Raw genomic sequence first — 17,776 nt, 5'->3', positions numbered from 1 at the left:
TCTTCTCAAATTGCAGATTAAAACTAATCATATTATGATCACTACCTCCAAGCTGTTCCTTTACCTCGAGTTCTCTTATCATATCTGGTTCATTGGACAACACTAAATCCAGAATTGCCTTTTCTCTGGTCGGCTCCATTACCAGCTGCTCTAAGAATCCATCTCGGAGGCATTCTACAAACTCCCTTTCTTGGGGTCCTGAACCGACCTGATTTACCCAGTCTACCTGCATATTGAAATCCCCCATCACCAAAGTGGCATTATCTTTGTTACATGGCAGTTTTAACTCCTGCTGCAACTTACACCCTACATCCGGGCTACTATTTGGGGGTCTGTAAATAACACCAATTAGTGTCTTCTTACCTTTACAATTCCTCAACTCAATCCACAGTGACTCAATCTCGTCAGTCCCTATGTCTTCCCTCACAAGGGACTGAATTCCCTCCCTCACCAGCAGAGCTACCCCCCCCCCCTCTGGCCACCTGCCCGTCCTTTCTATAGCATGTATAACCCTGAATATTAAGTTCCCAGGTCCGATCCTCCTGCAGCCAGGTCTCAGTAATCCCCACAATGTCATATCTACCAACCTCTAACTGAGCCTCAAGCTCATCTACTTTACTTCTTATACTTCGCGCATTCATATACAATACTTTTAATTCCTTACGCATCTCACCTTTCACATCGATCCCTATTACAATTGGCCAAAGTCTCCAATCCCTTTATGAGCTTCCTTTCCCGTTAATTCTGGGGGTCATTAACCAAGCTAAAGGGATCAGGGGTATGGAGAGAAAGCAGGTACAGGATACTGAGTTGGATGATCAGCCATGATCATATTGAATGGTGGTGCAGGCTCGAAGGGTCGAATGGCCTACTCCTGCACCTATTTTCTATGTTTCTATCCCTTTACTCTCTTTCCCTTTAACTCCATCCTCGACTATCCCATTTGACACCCCACCCCCCTTATTCAGTTTAAAACCACCCGTGTAGCAGTGGAAAACCTGCCTGCCAGAATCTTGGTCCCCCCCACCAGTTAAGATGCAATCCGTCCCTTTTGTACAGTTCCAAAACAGATCCCATTTGGTATTTGCCATTATTTTGCTGAGCTGGTTGTTAGGTTAACAAATCACTCACTAAAGTAATGCACAAAAGAATGTGTGCAAAATTACATGATGTCACATTAATACAATTTTCAACTTTACAACACTTGTTTTTGAGATGTGCCAAATTTCTAGGCTAGCTATCTAATAATCTAATGGGAAAAAATGAATTTGGACTTACAAATATACGAAAAATCATGGTCGATTAAAAGATCCAAGCAAAAAACAAACCGAACATATATAGAGGGATTAAATCAACATTTCAAAAACGCAGTGTTGTGTTTAAAAAAAAATGCATAATAATAATAATAATAAATTTTATTTATGGGCGCCTTTCAAGAGTATCAAGGACACCTTACAAAAATTTACAGGTAGAGGAAAACATGTAAGGGGAATGAAATAAATAGTAGAGACATGACTAGTACACAAAGTAAAGACAGAATTCAATTCAAAACACAATATGAGGCAATTAATGCACAGATGAAAAGGGAGGGGGACGTGGGGCTAAGGATAGGCAGAGGTGAAGAGATGGGTCTTGAGGCGGGACTGGAAGATGGTGAGGGACACGGAATTGAGGATCAGTTGGGGGAGGGAGTTCCAGAGCCTGGGAGCTGCCCTGGAGAGGGCTCGGTCCCCAAAACTGCGGAGGTTGGACTTGTGGATGGAGAGGAGACCGGCTGATGTGGATCTGAGGGACCGTGAGGGTTGGTAGGGGGAGAGGAGGTCAGTGAGATATGGGGGGGCCAGATGGTGGAGGGCTTTGTAGGTGAGGATCAGGATTTTGTAGGTGATCCGGTGGGAGATGGGAAGCCAGTGAAGTTGTTTGAGGACTGGAGTGATGTGATGCCAGGATTTGGTGTGGGTTAGGAGTCGGGCGGCTGCGTTCTGGACCAGTTGGAGTCGGTTGATGTAGGTGAAGCTGACGTCAAGGAGAAGTGAGTTGCAATAGCCCAGTCGGGAGGAGATGAAGGCATGGATGAGTCTTTCAGCAGCGGGAGGTGTGAGAGATGGGTCTGAGTTTGACAATGTTTGCGGAGTTGAAAGAAGGAGGGTTTTAGTGACTGGCGGATGTGAGGGCTCAAGGGAGAGGTGGAATCAAAGATCACTCCAAGGTTGCGGGCCTGGGGAGATGGGGAGACAGGTGGTGCCGTCGATGGTGAGAGTGGGGGGGTTATTGATTTGCTGAGTGTGGCTTTGAGCCTATGATGAGGAATTCTGTCTTATCGCTGTTGAGTTTGAGGAAGTTATGGTTGCATCCAGGTTTTATAGCTGACAAACAGGAGTTGATATGGGAGAGGGGGGGGGGGATTTGGTGCCGAGGTAGATCTGGGTGTCATTGGCGTAAACAGTGGAAGTCCAGGTTGAAGTGGCGGAGTAATCTGACCAAGGGGGAGGATGTAGATGATGGAGGAGGGTCCGAGTACGGAGCCTTGGGGAACGCCTTGAGTGACTGTGGCTGTAGCAGAGGTGTGGTTGTGGAGAGAGATGGTGGGATCTGTTGGAAAGGTAGGAACAGAGCCAGCTGAGCATACACTAGAAGTTGTAAAAATGATTAATGTATTGGCAGAAAACTGAAATTTTACTTCAGGAAAAGACAAAAACATTGAGGGAAGGTTTTGATCAACAGTATAGACATAATATACTTTTCCATTTAGTGAGAGTAAAACAACTTTACAAAGCTATCAACGAGATAACAAGTAGGTAATTTAGAGGCAATTTAGAGTCCAGGACAAGGGGTCACAGCTTAAGGATAAGGGGGAAATCCTTTAAAAACCGAGATGAGAAAAACTTTTTCACACAGAGAGTGGTGAATCTCTGGGAACTCTCTGCCACAGAGGGTAGTTGAGGCCAGTTCATTGGCTATGTTTAAGAGGGAGTTAGATGTGGCCCTTGTGGCTAAGGGGATCAGAGGGTAATGGAGAGAAGGCAGCTACGGGATACTGAGTTGGATGATCAAGCATGATCATATTGGAATGGCGGTGCAGGCTCGAAGGGCCGAATGTCCTACTCCTGCACCTAATTTCTTATGTTTCTTTTAGTCAGTCAACTTTAGCTTAACAACAGCAACTTTGAGGTTGATTTGGGCAACATTCAAATCAGTAACGTTGGCAAAAGTGTGTAAAGTGTGTCGACCATCTGATTCGCTTTCCAAGGACAACTTGTGCAAATTAATTTTAAACCATGTATAACCAGATTTTTAATTATGTAATTTATATGGGATACATAATCACATGGGATCCTCACTACCTACCTAGGCAACATAACTGCAGCAGGGGCTGCTGGTAATCCTCCTCTTCGATCAGTAGTACAACCATTGGAGGGGCAGGAATCTGTAGCACAATTATCCGATTGATATTACTGTACAGAATGCAGGAGGCTGAAAGAATCTGGAATGAGTACATATTTTAATTCAGCGATAGTGATTCAGCAGTGGAAGTCTCACCTCACTATTACCACCATCGGTTGTACACGGCAAGAGAAGATTGTGTAAACTTATCCTCCATGACGTCGGGGAATTCAAGCTCCTGACGACTTTGGGGTGGTGGGGAGTAAACCGAGAGAAAACCCAGCGAGGCCACGGTTGGGGTGGTGGGGGGGGGGGGGAGAAGGAAGGAGCCAAGGGCCGTGTCAGCCGGCACCTGTAAGAGGATCGAACCCGCATCTGTGGCGGCCGCTCTCTGTCCTGTCTGTCTGTCTGTCAGCAGCAACTCTCCCGCTGCGACACCTCCCTCCCCCTCCCCCTCCCCCTCCCCTCCCTCCCCCTCCACTCCCCCTCCCCTCCCCCTCCCCTCGCCTCCCCCTGCCCCCTCGCCTCCCCCTCCCCTCACCCTTGGCATCAATGTTTAACACAGACACTGTGGCCCAAAGGGTCTGTCTTGTGCTGTACAGTTCAATAAACAATGCTTACAGCATGCAACAATCAGACTACAGAACATAGATTTGTGCTTTAAACGATAGTCAGTTTCAGCTTGATTAATAAAGTTGGTTCTTCTCCGTGATCAATGGGCAGTCGTTATTTAGACCAACTCATTGAAAATCCTCCTGGAGATGAAACAAACATAGAAAGTAGGGGCAGGAGGAGGGCCATTCGGCCCTTCGAGCCAGCACCGCCATTCATTGTGATCATGGCTGATCGTCCCCTATCAATAACCCGTGCCTGCCTTCTCCACTAGCCCCTAGAGCTCTATCTAACTATCTCTTAAACCCATCCAGTGACCTGGCCTCCACTGCCCTCTGTGGCAGGGAATTCCATAAATTCACAACTCTCTGGGTGAAAAGGTTTTTCTCACCTCAGTCTTAAATGACCTCCCCTTTAAATCTAAGATTGTGGCCCCTGGTTTCTGGACTCGACCAACATTGGGAACATTTTTCCTGCATCTAACTTGACCAGATCCTTTTATAAGTTTATATGTTTCTATAAGATCCCCCCTATCCTTCTAAACTCCAGTGAATACAAAGCCTAGTCTTTCAATCTTTCCTCATATGACAGTCCCGCCATGCCCAGGTATCAATCTCGTGAACCTACGGTGCACTGCCTCAATCACAAGGATGTCCTTCCTCAAATTAGGAGACCAAAACTGCACACAATACTCCAGATGTGGTCTCACCAGAGCCCTATACAACTGCAGAAGAACCTATTTACTCCTATACTGTAATCCTCTTGTTATGAAGGTCAACATTCCATTAGCTTTCTTCATTGCCTGCTGTACCTGCACGCCAAGTTTCAGTGACTGGTGTACAAGGACACCCAGTTCTCGCTGTACCTCCCCCTTACCTAACCTAATCCCAGTGAGATAATAATCTGCCCCCTTGTTTTTGCTACCAAAGTGAATAACCTCACATTATCTATATTATACTGCATCTGCCAACGCATCTGCCGACTCACTCAATTTGTCCAGGTCACCATGCAACCTCCTAACATCCTCTTCACAGTTCACAACTGCCACCCAGCTTTGTGTCATCCGCAAATTTGCTAGAGTTGCGCCTAATTCCCTCTTCCAAAGCATTAATATATATGGCAAACAGTTGCGGCCCCAACACTGAGCCTTGCGGCACTCCACTCGCCTTAGCTATCCTCCAATCCACAGGAACTGATCCTGAATGTATTGAACATTGGAAAATGATCACCAATGCGTCCACTATTTGCTAGAGCCACCTCCCGAGCCCTGGGGATGCAGACCATCAGGCCCAGGGGATTTATCATCCTTCAGTCCCATTAGCCTACCCAATACTATTTCTCGCCTAATGAAAAATGGCTTTCAGTTTCCCCTACCACCCCCTTCGATCCGCTGTCCTTCAGTACATCTGGGAGATTGTTTGTGGTCTTCGCTTAGTGAAGAACCGATCCGAAGCAACTGTGGCAACTGCTGTCTGCTGCCATTTCCTTGTTGCCCATAATAATTTCACCCGTGTTCTGCCTTCAAGGGACCCACATTTGAATTTGCTACTCTTTTTTCCCTTAACATATCTAAGAAGCTTTTATTGTCCTTCTTTATATTCCTAGCCAGCTTCCCCTCGTAACTTCACTCTTTTCAGCCCGTATTGCCCGTTTTGTTTCCTTCTGTTGTCCTAGTGAAAGTTTCCCAATCCTCTGGCTTCCGGCTGCTCTTTGCTGTGTTATACATCTTTTCTTTTAGTTTTATTCTATCCCTAACTTCTCTTGTCAGCCACGGTTGCCTCCTACTCCCCTTAGAATCTTTCTTCCTTTTGGAATAATTATCCTGCGTCTTCCAGATTATGCCCAGAAATCCTGCCATTGCTGTTCCACCCGTCATTCCTGCAAGGATCCCTTTCCAGTCTACTTTGGCCAGCTCCCCTCTCATGCCTTCATAGTCCCCTTTCTTCAACTGCATCACTGCCACTTTCCGATTTAACGTTCTCCTTCTCAAATTGCAGATTAAAACTAATCATATTATGATCACTACCTCCAAGCTGTTCCTTACCGTCGAGTTCTCTATCATATCTGGTTCATTGGACAACACTAAATCCAGAATTGCCTTTTCTCTGGTCGGCTCCATTACCAGCTGCTCTAAGAATCCATCTCGGAGGCATTCTACAAACTCCCTTTCTTGGGGTCCTGAACCGACCTGATTTACCCAGTCTACCTGCATATTGAAATCCCCCATCACCACGGTGGCATTATCTTTGTTACATGGCAGTTTTAACTCCAGCTGCAACTTACACCCTACATCCGGGCTCTATTTGGGGGTCTGTAAATAACACCAATTAGTGTCTTCTTGCCTTTACAATTCCTCAACTCAATCCACAGTGACTCAATCTCGTCAGTCCCCTATGTCTTCCCTCACAAGGGACTGAATTCCCTCCCTCACCAGCAAGAGCTACCCCCCCCCCCCCTGGCCAGCTGCCTGTCCTTTCTATAGCATGTATAACCCTGAATATTAAGTTCCCAGGTCCGATCCTCCTGCAGCCAGATCTCAGTAATCCCCACAATGTCATATCTACCAACCTCTAACTGAGCCTCAAGCTCATCTACTTTACTTCTTATACTTCGCGCATTCATGTACAATACTTTTAATTACTTACGCATCTCACCTTTCACATCGATCCCTATTACACTTGGCCATAGTCTCCAATCCCTTTATGAGCTTCCTTTCCCGTTAATTCTGGGGTCATTAACCAAGCTAAATGGATCAGGGGTATGGAGAGAAAGCAGGTACAGGATACTGAGTTGGATGATCAGCCATGATCATATTGAATGGTGGTGCAGGCTCGAAGGGCCAAATGGCCTACTCCTGCACCTATTTTCTATGTTTCTATCCCTTTACTCTCTTTCACTTTAACTCCATCCTCGACTATCCCATTTGACACCCCACCGCCCTTATTCAGTTTAAAACCACCCGTGTAGCAGTGGCAAACCTGCCTGCCAGAATGTTGGTCCCCCACACCTGTTAAGATGCAATCCGTCCCTTTTGTACAGTTCCAAAACAGATCCCATTTGGTATTTGCCATTATTTTGCTGAGCTGGATGTTAGGTTAACAAATCACTCACTAAAGTAATCCACCAAAAAATGTGTGCAAAATTACATATGTCACATTAATGCAATTTTCAACTTTACAACACTTGCTTTTCAGATGTGCCAAATTTCTAGGCTAGCTATCTAAGAATCTAACGGGGAAAAATGAATTTGGACTTACAAATATACAAAAAATCATGGTGGAATAAAAGATCCAAGCAAAAAACAAACCAAGCATATTTATAGAGGGACAGAACCAACATTTCAAAAGTGTTGTGTTTTAAAAAAATATGCATACACTGGAAGAGTTGTAAAAATGATTAAGTATTGGTAGAAAAATGTGAAATTTTACTTCAGGAAAAGGCAAAAACATTGAGGGAAGGATTTTGATCAACAGAATAGACATAATATAGTTTTCCATTTAGTGAGAGTAAAACAACTTTTACAAAGCTATCAATGAGATAACAAGTAGGTAATTTAGAGGCAATTTCCTTACACTAGTGTTATGCAACCTTTAATATGGAGAGGACAAGATTCACAAATTATTGCTAAATTAATCCATTTGGCTCCAAATTTATGAATATTAAAAGCTGGTTGTTGAAAATTTCTGTTAAAAGTGATCATGAAAATGACCAAAACATGCAAAACCTTCAGACAAACAAAGTCTGTAATCTCCACTAAATGAGCAACATCCCTTCATTATCATTGACATTACACCATGTTGCCTAATCTCTCCTATTGTTTGGGGGAACGTCCACAATGTTTTTCTTTCATTTGAAATATGGTGGGGAGGTTAAACGATGAGGGGCAAAGTGAATGTGAAGTGATAGATCCAGTGCAGTAACCAGCACAACGGCACAGTAAATTGTACTCTGTAATACATTGAAATAAAAACGAATTCCAATAATAAGCCTTCCCCTATTTTACCTTGGACATCAGGGCACGAGTGTCGAATTTCCTGCCAATGTTCTTTAAAGAGGCAATCTGTCTGTACTTGACTGTGGAGAGAAAAGAATTTCTGGTATCATTGACAATAGCATTATTATACTGCAACAAACACATCACTGGAGAAACTCAGTGGGTACTTCCAAGTACTGTGGAAGCAAGGGAATAATCGGTCTCTTGTCGAGACCCTGCACCAGGACGGAGAGTGTAAAGAGGAGATAAGCAGAGGAGAGGGTGAAGTTTTACAAAGAATGTGTGTCGAAGTAGAGCTGCAACAGTTGAATTTCATTCGAGGATCCTCTGGAATTAATCCAAAGCCGAGATATTTAGCGTCACTCAAAACTGCTGCCCAACTTAGTAGGCAGTGAAATTGAGAGTCTTGCTGTTGTTATAGAACTGTAATTATCACTAGGTGCTGCAGGAAGCATCAAACCCAAGACTAAACAACTGAAATGCAGTACGTTGATTCGCTCCCTGCTGGTTAGGGGAGTGAGTAAAACTATTATAGATGTTGAACTCGACAATTAGTTATTTATGAGTTTTTTTGACAGTTCTATGGCATTCTTCGATATCCTTCCATTGGCACCTGGATATGCAGGGAATGGAGGGGCATGGGTCACGTGCAGGCAGTGGAGATTAATTTATCTTGGCATCATGTTCGGACATTGTGAGCCATGGGGCCATAATGTTCTTTGTTCTATTCCTTTCTTTTAGTCAGTCAACTTTAGCTTTACAACAGCAAATTTGAGGTTGATTTGGCAACATTCAAATTAGTAACATTGGCAAAAGTGTGTAAAAGTGTGTCGACCATCTGATTCGCTTTCAAAGACAACATGTGCAAATTAATTTTAAACCATGTATAACCAGATTTTTAATTATGTAATTTATATGGGATACATAATCACATGGCACCTCTGAACCTACCTATGCAACATAACCGCAGCAGGGCTCCTGGTAAATCCTCCTCTTCGATCAGTAGTAGTACAACCATTGGAGGGGCAGGCATCTGTAGCACAATTAGCCGATTGATATTACTGTACAGATTGAAGGAGGATTGAAAGAATCTGGAATGAGTACATACTTTAATTCAGCGATAGTGATTCAGCAGTGGAAGTCTCACCTCACTATTACCACCATCGTTTGTACACGGCAAAGAGATTGTGTAAACCTATCCTCCATGACTCGTGGAATTCAGCTCCTGACGACTTTGGGGTGTGGGAGTAAACCGGAGAAAACCCAGCGAGGCCACGGGGGGGGGGGGGGGGGGAGAAGGAAGGAGCCAAGGCCGTGCAGCCGGCACCTGTAGAGAGGATCGAACCCGCATCTGTAGTGGCCGCTGTCTGTCTGTCTGTCAGGTGGCAGCAACTCTCCCGCTGCGACACCTCCCTCCCCTCCCCCTCCCCCTCTCCTCCCCCTCACCCTCTCTCCCCTCCCCCTCCCTCCTCCCCCTCCCCTCCCTCTCTCCCTCCCCCTCCCCTCCCCCCTCCCCCCCTCCCCCCCCCCCCTTCTCTCTCCTCCCCCTCCCCCCCTCCCCTCTCCCTCTCCCCTCCCCCTCTCCCCCTTCTACCCTCCCCCTCCCCCTCCCCTTCCCCCTCCCTCCCCCCCCCCCCCCCCCCCCTCCCCTCCCTCTCTCCCCCTCCCCCCCCCCTCTCTCTCCCCCTCCCCCTCTCTCCCTCCCCCTCCCCTCCCTCTCCCACTCTCTCTCCCCCCCCTCCCCCTCTCTCTCCCCCTCCCTCCCCCCCTCCCCCCTCTCTCTCCCCCCCCCCCCCCCCCCCCTCCCTCCCCCCCCCCCCCCCCTCCCTCTCCCCCTCCCCCTCCCGCTTCGCGCTAAACGCCTGTCTAGTTCTAGATTAAAACCTTTTTGAACTGGTCAAGCAACGTTTCACACAACACAGTCCAGTGAGGGAGCGCCCGGGGTGGGCGGGGCTACAGGAGGGAGGGAGGGAGCGCCCGGGGTGGGCGGGGCTACAGGAGACGAGGCGCCGTTTTCCAAACCCGGGGATCGCCCTTCACGGCCGCAAATGTTGATCCGGGAACAGACGGACACGGACAGACGGACAGACGGATGGACCCGGATGTGCAGCAGCAACACAAACATCTTCATCTTCCCGCCCGCGCTCCGGCCTCGACCGTCGTCATGGCCGCATCGACAAGATGGCGGCGCGTTACGTTAATGACGTATGTCGGGACGTCACGTGTCGCTCCGTCCGCTGACAGAGCGGGAAAGTCACGTGAAGTCCATTCAATGACGTGTTGGGGCGTCACGTGACGACACTGGTGGGACGTCACCAAAGACACTAGAGGAGCTCTACCTGCCTTTGTAATATATGCAAAAATAATTTCACTCTGCAGTTGCATTTGTGACAAATAAACCACCATTGAGCCATTGTTCATACAACGTGCCAGTGAAGACAAATGGTCTGTTGTCTTTTTTACAAAATTACATTTATTCAGTTATTTGCAGAATGTATACATTGAACTACAGATGCCAGAGAGTAATGGTGGATGGTTGTTTGTCAGGTTGGAGGCAGGTGACTAGTGGGGTGCCACAGGGATCTGTGTTGGGTCCACTGTTGTTTGTCATGTACATCAATGATCTGGACGATGGTGCGGTAAATTGGATTAGTAAGTATGCAGATGATACTAAGATAGGCGAGGTTGTGGATAATGAAGTAGATTTCCAAAGTCTACAGAGAGATTTATGCCAGTTGGAAGAGTGGGCTGAAAGATTGCAGATGGAGTTTAATGCTGATAAGTGTGAGGTGCTACATCTTGGCAGGACAAATCAAAATAGGACGTACATGGTTAATGGTAGGGAATTGAAGAATGTAGGTGAACAGAGGGATCTGGGAATAACTGTGCACAGTTCCCTGAAAGTGGAATCTCATGTAGATAGGGTGGTAAAGAAAGCTTTTTGTGTTCTGGCCTTTATAAATCAGAGCATTGAGTATAGAAGTTGGGTTGTAATGTTAAAATTGTACAAGGCATTGGTGAGGCCAATTCTGGAGTATGGTGTACAATTTTGGTTGCCTAATTATAGGAAGGATGTCAACAAAATAGAGAGAGTACAGAGGAGATTTACTAGAATGTTGCCTGGGTTTCAGCAACTAAGTTACAGAGAAAGGTTGAACAAGTTAGGGCTTTATTCTTTGGAGCGCAGAAGGTTAAGGGGGGATTTGATAGAGGTTTTTAAAATGATGAGAGGTATAGACAGAGTTGACTTGGAAAAGCTTTTCCCACTGAGAGTAGGGAAGATTCAAACAAGGGGACATGACTTGAGAATTAAGGGACTGAAGTTTAGGGGTAACATGAGGGGGAACTTCTTTACTCAGAGAGTGGTAGCTGTGTGGAATGAGCTTCCAGTGAAGGTGGTGGAGGCAGGTTCGTTTTTATCATTTAAAAATAAATTGGATAGTTATATGGATGGGAAAGGAATGGAGGGTTATGGTCTGAGCGCAGGTATATGGGACTAGGGGAGTTTATGTGTTCGGCACGGACTAGAAGGGTCGAGATGGCCTGTTTCCGTGCTGTAATTGTTATATGGTTACAACAAAACACCCAGCATTTTTCTCTATCCAGGTGAGGAGGGACTAAATTAGTCACTAATTGGCAGATGATTGAGTTGGAGATTATAATTACAGAAAACAAAATGGAGCAAATGGGGCATAAAACGTAGAACCAAGGGAGGCATGAGCATGGATTTGGGGATAAAAATGGTTGACTTGGAATTGGGAAGGGTGCGAGATGAGTGGATGGAGGAGGGGAAAGGAACTGGGTGATGGGGTTGGGGATTATGGTGTTTTCATTTTGCATGTGGCATTCACTGCCAGAATTAAATGTAAAACCAGCAACACAGATTGCGATTGATAATAATAATAATAATAATGCCTTTATTTATATAGCACATTTTTAGTCAACTTGCATTGACCCCAAAGTGCTTCACACAATTACTTCCATACAGACAGGCAAAGGTGGGTGAAGTGTCTTGCCCAAGGACACACACAGGCAAAGGTGGGTGAAGTGTCTTGCCTAAGGACACAACGACAGTATGCACTCCAAGCGGGATTCGAACCAGCTACCTTCCGGTTGCCAGCCGATGCACCTAACCTGTGGTCGTCAGAGTGGATTGAAAAGAATCATGAATTTTGTCAGTGACGCCACCTCCTCCAATCTTTCAGCCCTCTAGGTTTCCAATACATCTTCATATAGCAATGTTTCAAAATTTTAATTTTAAAAATTAATTTATCCCTTCAGATAAAGCATGAAAATAAGTTTAATTTGACACCTAATTCACTTTCATATCTTCAGTATTAAAAACGTTATAATAATAATAATAAATTTTATATTTAATGGGCGCCTTTCATACAAAATCTCAAGGACACCTTACATAGTAATCGGAATAAAAACATATAATCGGAGTCAAACAAGTAATTAAAGACATCACAATGACACAAATTAAAAACAGAATTCAATCCAAAAACAGAAAATCAAAAACACAGTGTGAAGAGAGAGCAGCGGCAACCAATTCGTGCCATTTTATGGCCATTTTCATACTCGGAAATTGGCATCTTGTTCCCTATTGCTTTTTCATTGACTTAACACCAAAGCTGTGATCGAGAACATTTAAAGGCCGATAACTTTCTTAAAATTTAAGAGAAATGAAAGAAATTTTCATTTATTATAGATTGAAACATTCTGAAGCAAATACGAAATAATCTTACTTAGATGACTTGAAATTAAAGCATATAATTATTTAGTTACCTAATTGTAGCTAATTACAAAATTCAATTACTAGATCTAAACATCTATCCGTTTCTTAAGAATAGATTAACATTTTCAAATAGCTTAAGTGTCCAAATAACATTCACACAAGAATTCAGAATATAACATAATTTACAAATCTCATTGTCATGGGTTTATAGGCCAAACGGAAGGAATTTAATGTTTAATACCTGTAAATTAATGGCCATTTAAATCAGCTTGCGAGTGGGATTTTCTGGAACGGGACCATTTTGAACGTTGAGGTTGCGGTGAATTTAGTTCCCCATATCTGGAGCAAAAACACTGCCAGTTCTTCGGGGGGAATAATCACCGTCTCGCAACTTAAAATGTGAATTAAATACATCTTAAGAAACACTTTTATACATAAAAATAAACTGCTTTCTTTTACCTGGTCCTCCATAAAATCCGTCCCAGTTGTCGGCACTGACGGCTTCAGAAGCTGATTTTAAAATCATTCCAGCGATTAACTTGTCGGGTGAATTTTATTTTAAAAACACACAGAACGGCCGTAGGAACGATTCTTTAGCAAAATCTTGCACTCCAACAAATGTAATTCAGGACCAGATGGGGGAAAACCCCGTTTTAACCCCCCCCCCCTCCCCCTCAAACGCCCCAAAATCGCGCACATGGCCAGTGGCAGAATCACAGCGCCACTGAAGGTAGGTTTTGTAACATACCTACCTCACTCCCGCACTGACCCCTCACCAGGGATGGGGTGAGAGAGAGATAATACTCCAGGTGTGAGACCACACCTGGAGTATTGCGTACAGTTTTGGTCTCCAAATCTGAGGAAGGACATTATTGCCATAGAGGGAGTGCAGAGAAGGTTCACCAGACTGATTCCTGGGATGTCAGGACTGTCTTATGAAGAAAGACTGGATAGACTTGGTTTATACTCTCTAGAATTTAGGAGATTGAGAGGGGATCTTATAGAAACTTACAAAATTCTTAAGGGGTTGGACAGGCTAGATGCAGGAAGATTGCTCCCGATGTTGGGGAAGTCCAGGACAAGGGGTCACAGCTTAAGGATAAGGGGGAAATCCTTTAAAACCGAGATGAGAAAAACTTTTTTCACACAGAGAGTGGTGAATCTCTGGAACTCCCTGCCACAGAGGGTAGTCGAGGCCAGTTCATTGGCTATATTTAAGAGGGAGTCAGATGTGGCCCTGGTGGCTAAGGGGATCAGAGGGTATGGAGAGAAGGCAGGTACGGGATACTGAGTTGGATGATCAGCCATGATCATATTGAATGGCGGTGCAGGCTCGAAGGGCCGAATGGCATACTCCTGCACCTAATTTCTATGTTTCTATGTTTCTATGTGTAAGGACAGAGAGAGAGACAGAGAGTGGGGAGGGTGGAAAGAGAGAATGAGGTGAGTCTGGAGAGAGATATCTGAGAGGGTCGTAAATAAGTGGAGAAGGGCAGAGAGAGAGAGAGTGATGAGAGGCTGGAGGTGGAAAGGGGGTGAAGTGAGTAGCGGGAGGAAACAGGGAGCAAAGGGGGAGGATTCAAGGAGGAGTGGGTTTAGTGCCGAGGGGGATGAATGGGGGGGCAGGGAACTGGGGGGGAGAGAGAGGGGTCAAGTGAGCCGAGGAAGGGGGTAGGGAGCCAGGTGGGGGTGGGTTCACATTGTTTGGGGGTGGGGAGGAGGGAGAAAAGGGATTTAAGGAGCAGGAGGCGGCGGCAGGGAGCCACAGGGAGGAGGCCACATTGTTTCGGGGTGGGGAGGGTGTTGCAGTTTAGGAAGTCAAAGCAAGGCAGGGTCTTCACTGTGAATGGCGGGGCACAGGGTGAATGTGTGGAGCCGAGGGATCTAGGAGTGCAAGTACGAGTTGGGCCGAAGGGGCTCTTTCCAACGCTGTATCACTCTATGAATCTATGACAAAGTGCTGGAGTAACTCAGCGGGTGTGGCAACATCTGTGGAGAAGATAGACACAAAGTGCTGGAGGAAGTCAGCGGGTCAGGCAGCATCTGTGGAGAGAAGGAATGCATGATATTTTAGGTCAAGATCCTTCTTTGGTTTAATTTAGATTAGAGATGCAGTGCGGAAACAGGTCTTTCGGTCGGCCGAGTCGCGTAGTCAGGATCGATACCGGGTCTCTGGCGGTGAGGCAGCAACTGTGCCGCTCAGAATTATATAACGGTTTCCTCTTCCATAAACGCACCCAATATGTGCTAGTAATGTCCTGTTTGCCAGCTTGTTGACCCTCTGTGTTCCCCTCCTGCAGGGTTTAGGAGCCGTTGCTGTTGACAGAGAGAGACGGGGACGCTCCGGGGACTGTCCATTGAGGGCGGTCAGGGAGCCGTGAGCCCCCCCATCAGTCTGCTCAGTGAGTGGGCTGAGCTTCGAGGGGGTGAGCATAGATGGAGGACCACGTGATGGGGCACAACAGGAGAAGCATTATGAGTGCGACGTGTGTGGCAAGGCCTGGCAGAAGCCGTGCCTGCTGGAGATCCACCGGCGGGTACACACTGGAGAACGCCTCTTCGACTGCGTGGAGTGTGGGAAGAGCTTCACCCGCTCCAGCAACCTGCTGTAGCACAACCGCCTGCACTCTGGCGAGAGGCTCTTCACCTGCTCCGACTGTGGCAAGAGTTTCAAGACGGAGAATCACCTGAAGGTGCACCAGTGGGTGCACACGAGCAAGGAGCCCTATTGCTGCTCCACCTGCGGCAAGTGCTTTACCCGGGTGTATGGGCTGCGGGATCACCAGCCGGTGCACAGCGAGAAGCGGCCGTTCACCTGCTCCGACTGCGGAAAAGGCTTCAAGTCGTCGCCGGAACTGAAGCAGCACAGGCGCATGCACACTGGGGAGCGGCCCTACACTTGCAATGACTGTGGCAAGGGCTTCACCCAGTTCAGAAACCTGCAGGTGCATCAACGCACCCACACCGGCGAGCGTCTCTACACCTGCAGCGACTGCGGCAAGGGCTACACCCGCTCCGACAGCCTGCAGTACCACCAGCGCACCCACAGTGGCGAGCGTCCCTACACCTGCACCCACTGTGGTAAGGTCTTCACTAAGTCTAGTCACCTGCTGATGCACCAGCGCACCCACACCGGCGAGCGCCCCTATACCTGCGGCCAGTGCGGCAAAGGCTTCACCCGTTCATCGCATCTGCTGAACCAACAGAGCGCTCCTACATATGCGCCCAGTGCGGCAAGGGCTTCAGCCAGTCCTGTCACCTGCTGGTGCACCAGCGCACCCACACTGGCGAGCGCCCCTTCACCTGCGCCCAGTGTGGCAAGGGCTTCACCCAATCCTATCAGCTGCTGAAGCACCAGCGCATCCATGCCGGCGAGCGCCCCTACACCTGTGCCCAGTGTGGCAAGGGCTTCAGCCGCCCCACCCAGCTGCTGTCCCACCAGCGGGTGCACACCGGCGACCGACCCGTCCCCAGCCTGGTGTGTGGAGAACGCTTTGCCGTGGCCTCCCACACGCTGTCACATCACCGCGTGCACACCAGTGGCCAGCCCTACGACTGCCCGTACTGTGGTGAGGCGTTTGAGAGCTCGCGGGGTTTGCGGCAGCACCAGCGGTCCCATGCTGGCGAGGAGATGCTCCCACTGTGACAAGAGCAAGGGAGCTGCGGGAACATCAGCGGATACACACCAGAGAGAGACCCTTTGTGTGCGCTGAGTGTGGCAAGGGTTACACCTGCATGTCCAGCGTGTGGCAGCACTGGCGTACCCACAACGGTGAGCCTCCGTTCCCCTGCCCGTCCTGTGGTAAGGGCTTCACCCGCCTTGACCACCTGCTGGAGCACCGGCGAGTCCACACCGGCCAGCGCCCCTTCACCTGCCCGCTCTGTGGCAAGGCCTTTGCCCTCTCCTCCAGCCTGCTAGCACACCACCACGTGGATAGATAGGCGCTGTTTAGGTAAACACAAAATGCTGGAAGGAATGGGTAACATTTCTGGACGAGACCCTCCTCAGTCTCGACCCGAAATGTCACCCAGTCCTTCTGGCCTAGATGATGCCTGTCCCACTGAGTTACTCCAGCATTTTGTGTCCTTTTTTGGTAAACCAGCATCTGCAGTTCCTTGTTTTTAAACCATTCTGGTTAACTATGCAATATTCCAAATGCTACCTGAACAATGTCCCCTAAAGCTGCAAATATACATTCCTCTCTCCTTCTCTCACATCCTTTTATCTCCTTTTTTTCCCTCGCCTCTGTCACTTACTTCACTTTCCAAAATAGTAACAAAAGATGCTGTGTGTCTTTGTTCATTAGACTGATAGCCCAGGAGGGTTAAGTGTGTGTTGCATACTTGACTTTGTATCCCCTGCCACTCTCGCTGGCTAAATAATCAGTAAAGCTTGTGTTGGTTGATCTAACTTATTGTGAGTTGTCTGTTTTAAGAAATGTGCCTTAACAGTTCTGGACTCCCCAACATGGGGAACATTTTTCCTGCATCCACCCTGTCCAATCCCTCACTAATTTTATACGATTCTATAAGATACCCATTCTTCTGAATACCAGTGAATACAAACCCAGTTGACCCATTCTTTCAACATGTCAGTCCCGCCATCATCCTATCTCCCTCCCCACACTCTCTATCGCACGCACACTCTATCCCCTTCTCTCTATCCATCTCTCCCTCACCACCCTCTCTCTTTTATCCCTCCTCTCTCCCATCTTTCCCTCCCCACCCTCTTTCCCTCTCTCTATAGCCTTCTCTCTCTCCCATCTTTCCCTCTCCATCTCTCTATCCCCTTCTCTCTCTCTCCATCTCTCCCTCCCCACCCTCTCTCTCTCTATCCCCTTCTCTCTCTCCATCTCTCCCTCCCCACCCTCTCTCTCTTTATCCTCTCTCTCCATCTCTCCCTCCCCACCCTCTTTCTCTCTATCCCCTTCTCTCTCACCATCTCTCCTTCCCCACCCTCTCCCTCTCTCGCTATTCCATTCTCTCTCTCCATCTCTCTTCCCCCCTCTCTCTCTCTCTCTCTCTCTCTATATATATCCCCTTCTCTT

General features: G+C 47.3%; 2 long non-coding RNA genes across 4 annotated transcripts; both read right to left on the bottom strand.

Annotated features, from left to right (window-relative positions):
- Positions 1-3,461: 3,461 nt before the first annotated feature.
- LOC116970204 lies at positions 3,462-17,561 on the bottom strand. Of its 2 annotated transcripts, XR_004411059.1 has the most exons (4): positions 17,549-17,561; positions 8,942-9,081; positions 8,000-8,070; positions 3,462-3,484 (listed from the first exon to the last, which is right to left on the bottom strand). It is a non-coding gene; the product is annotated as an uncharacterized LOC116970204 (long non-coding RNA). The 2 variants fall into 2 exon arrangements; XR_004411058.1 differs by lacking the exons at positions 3,462-3,484; positions 8,000-8,070 and adding an exon at positions 6,900-6,910.
- On the bottom strand, positions 15,327-16,026 carry LOC116970206. 2 transcript variants are annotated; one of them, XR_004411061.1, is made up of 3 exons: positions 15,988-16,026; positions 15,544-15,667; positions 15,327-15,375 (listed from the first exon to the last, which is right to left on the bottom strand). It is a non-coding gene; the product is annotated as an uncharacterized LOC116970206 (long non-coding RNA). The 2 variants fall into 2 exon arrangements; XR_004411060.1 differs by lacking the exon at positions 15,988-16,026 and adding an exon at positions 15,836-15,859.
- Positions 17,562-17,776: the final 215 nt, after the last annotated feature.

The sequence above is a fragment of the Amblyraja radiata genome, unplaced genomic scaffold (genome assembly GCF_010909765.2).
Source record: "Amblyraja radiata isolate CabotCenter1 unplaced genomic scaffold, sAmbRad1.1.pri scaffold_639_ctg1, whole genome shotgun sequence".
NCBI lineage: Eukaryota > Metazoa > Chordata > Chondrichthyes > Rajiformes > Rajidae > Amblyraja > Amblyraja radiata.
Note: the sequence above shows the minus strand (reverse complement) of the source record. Positions and strands in the feature narration are given on the sequence as shown.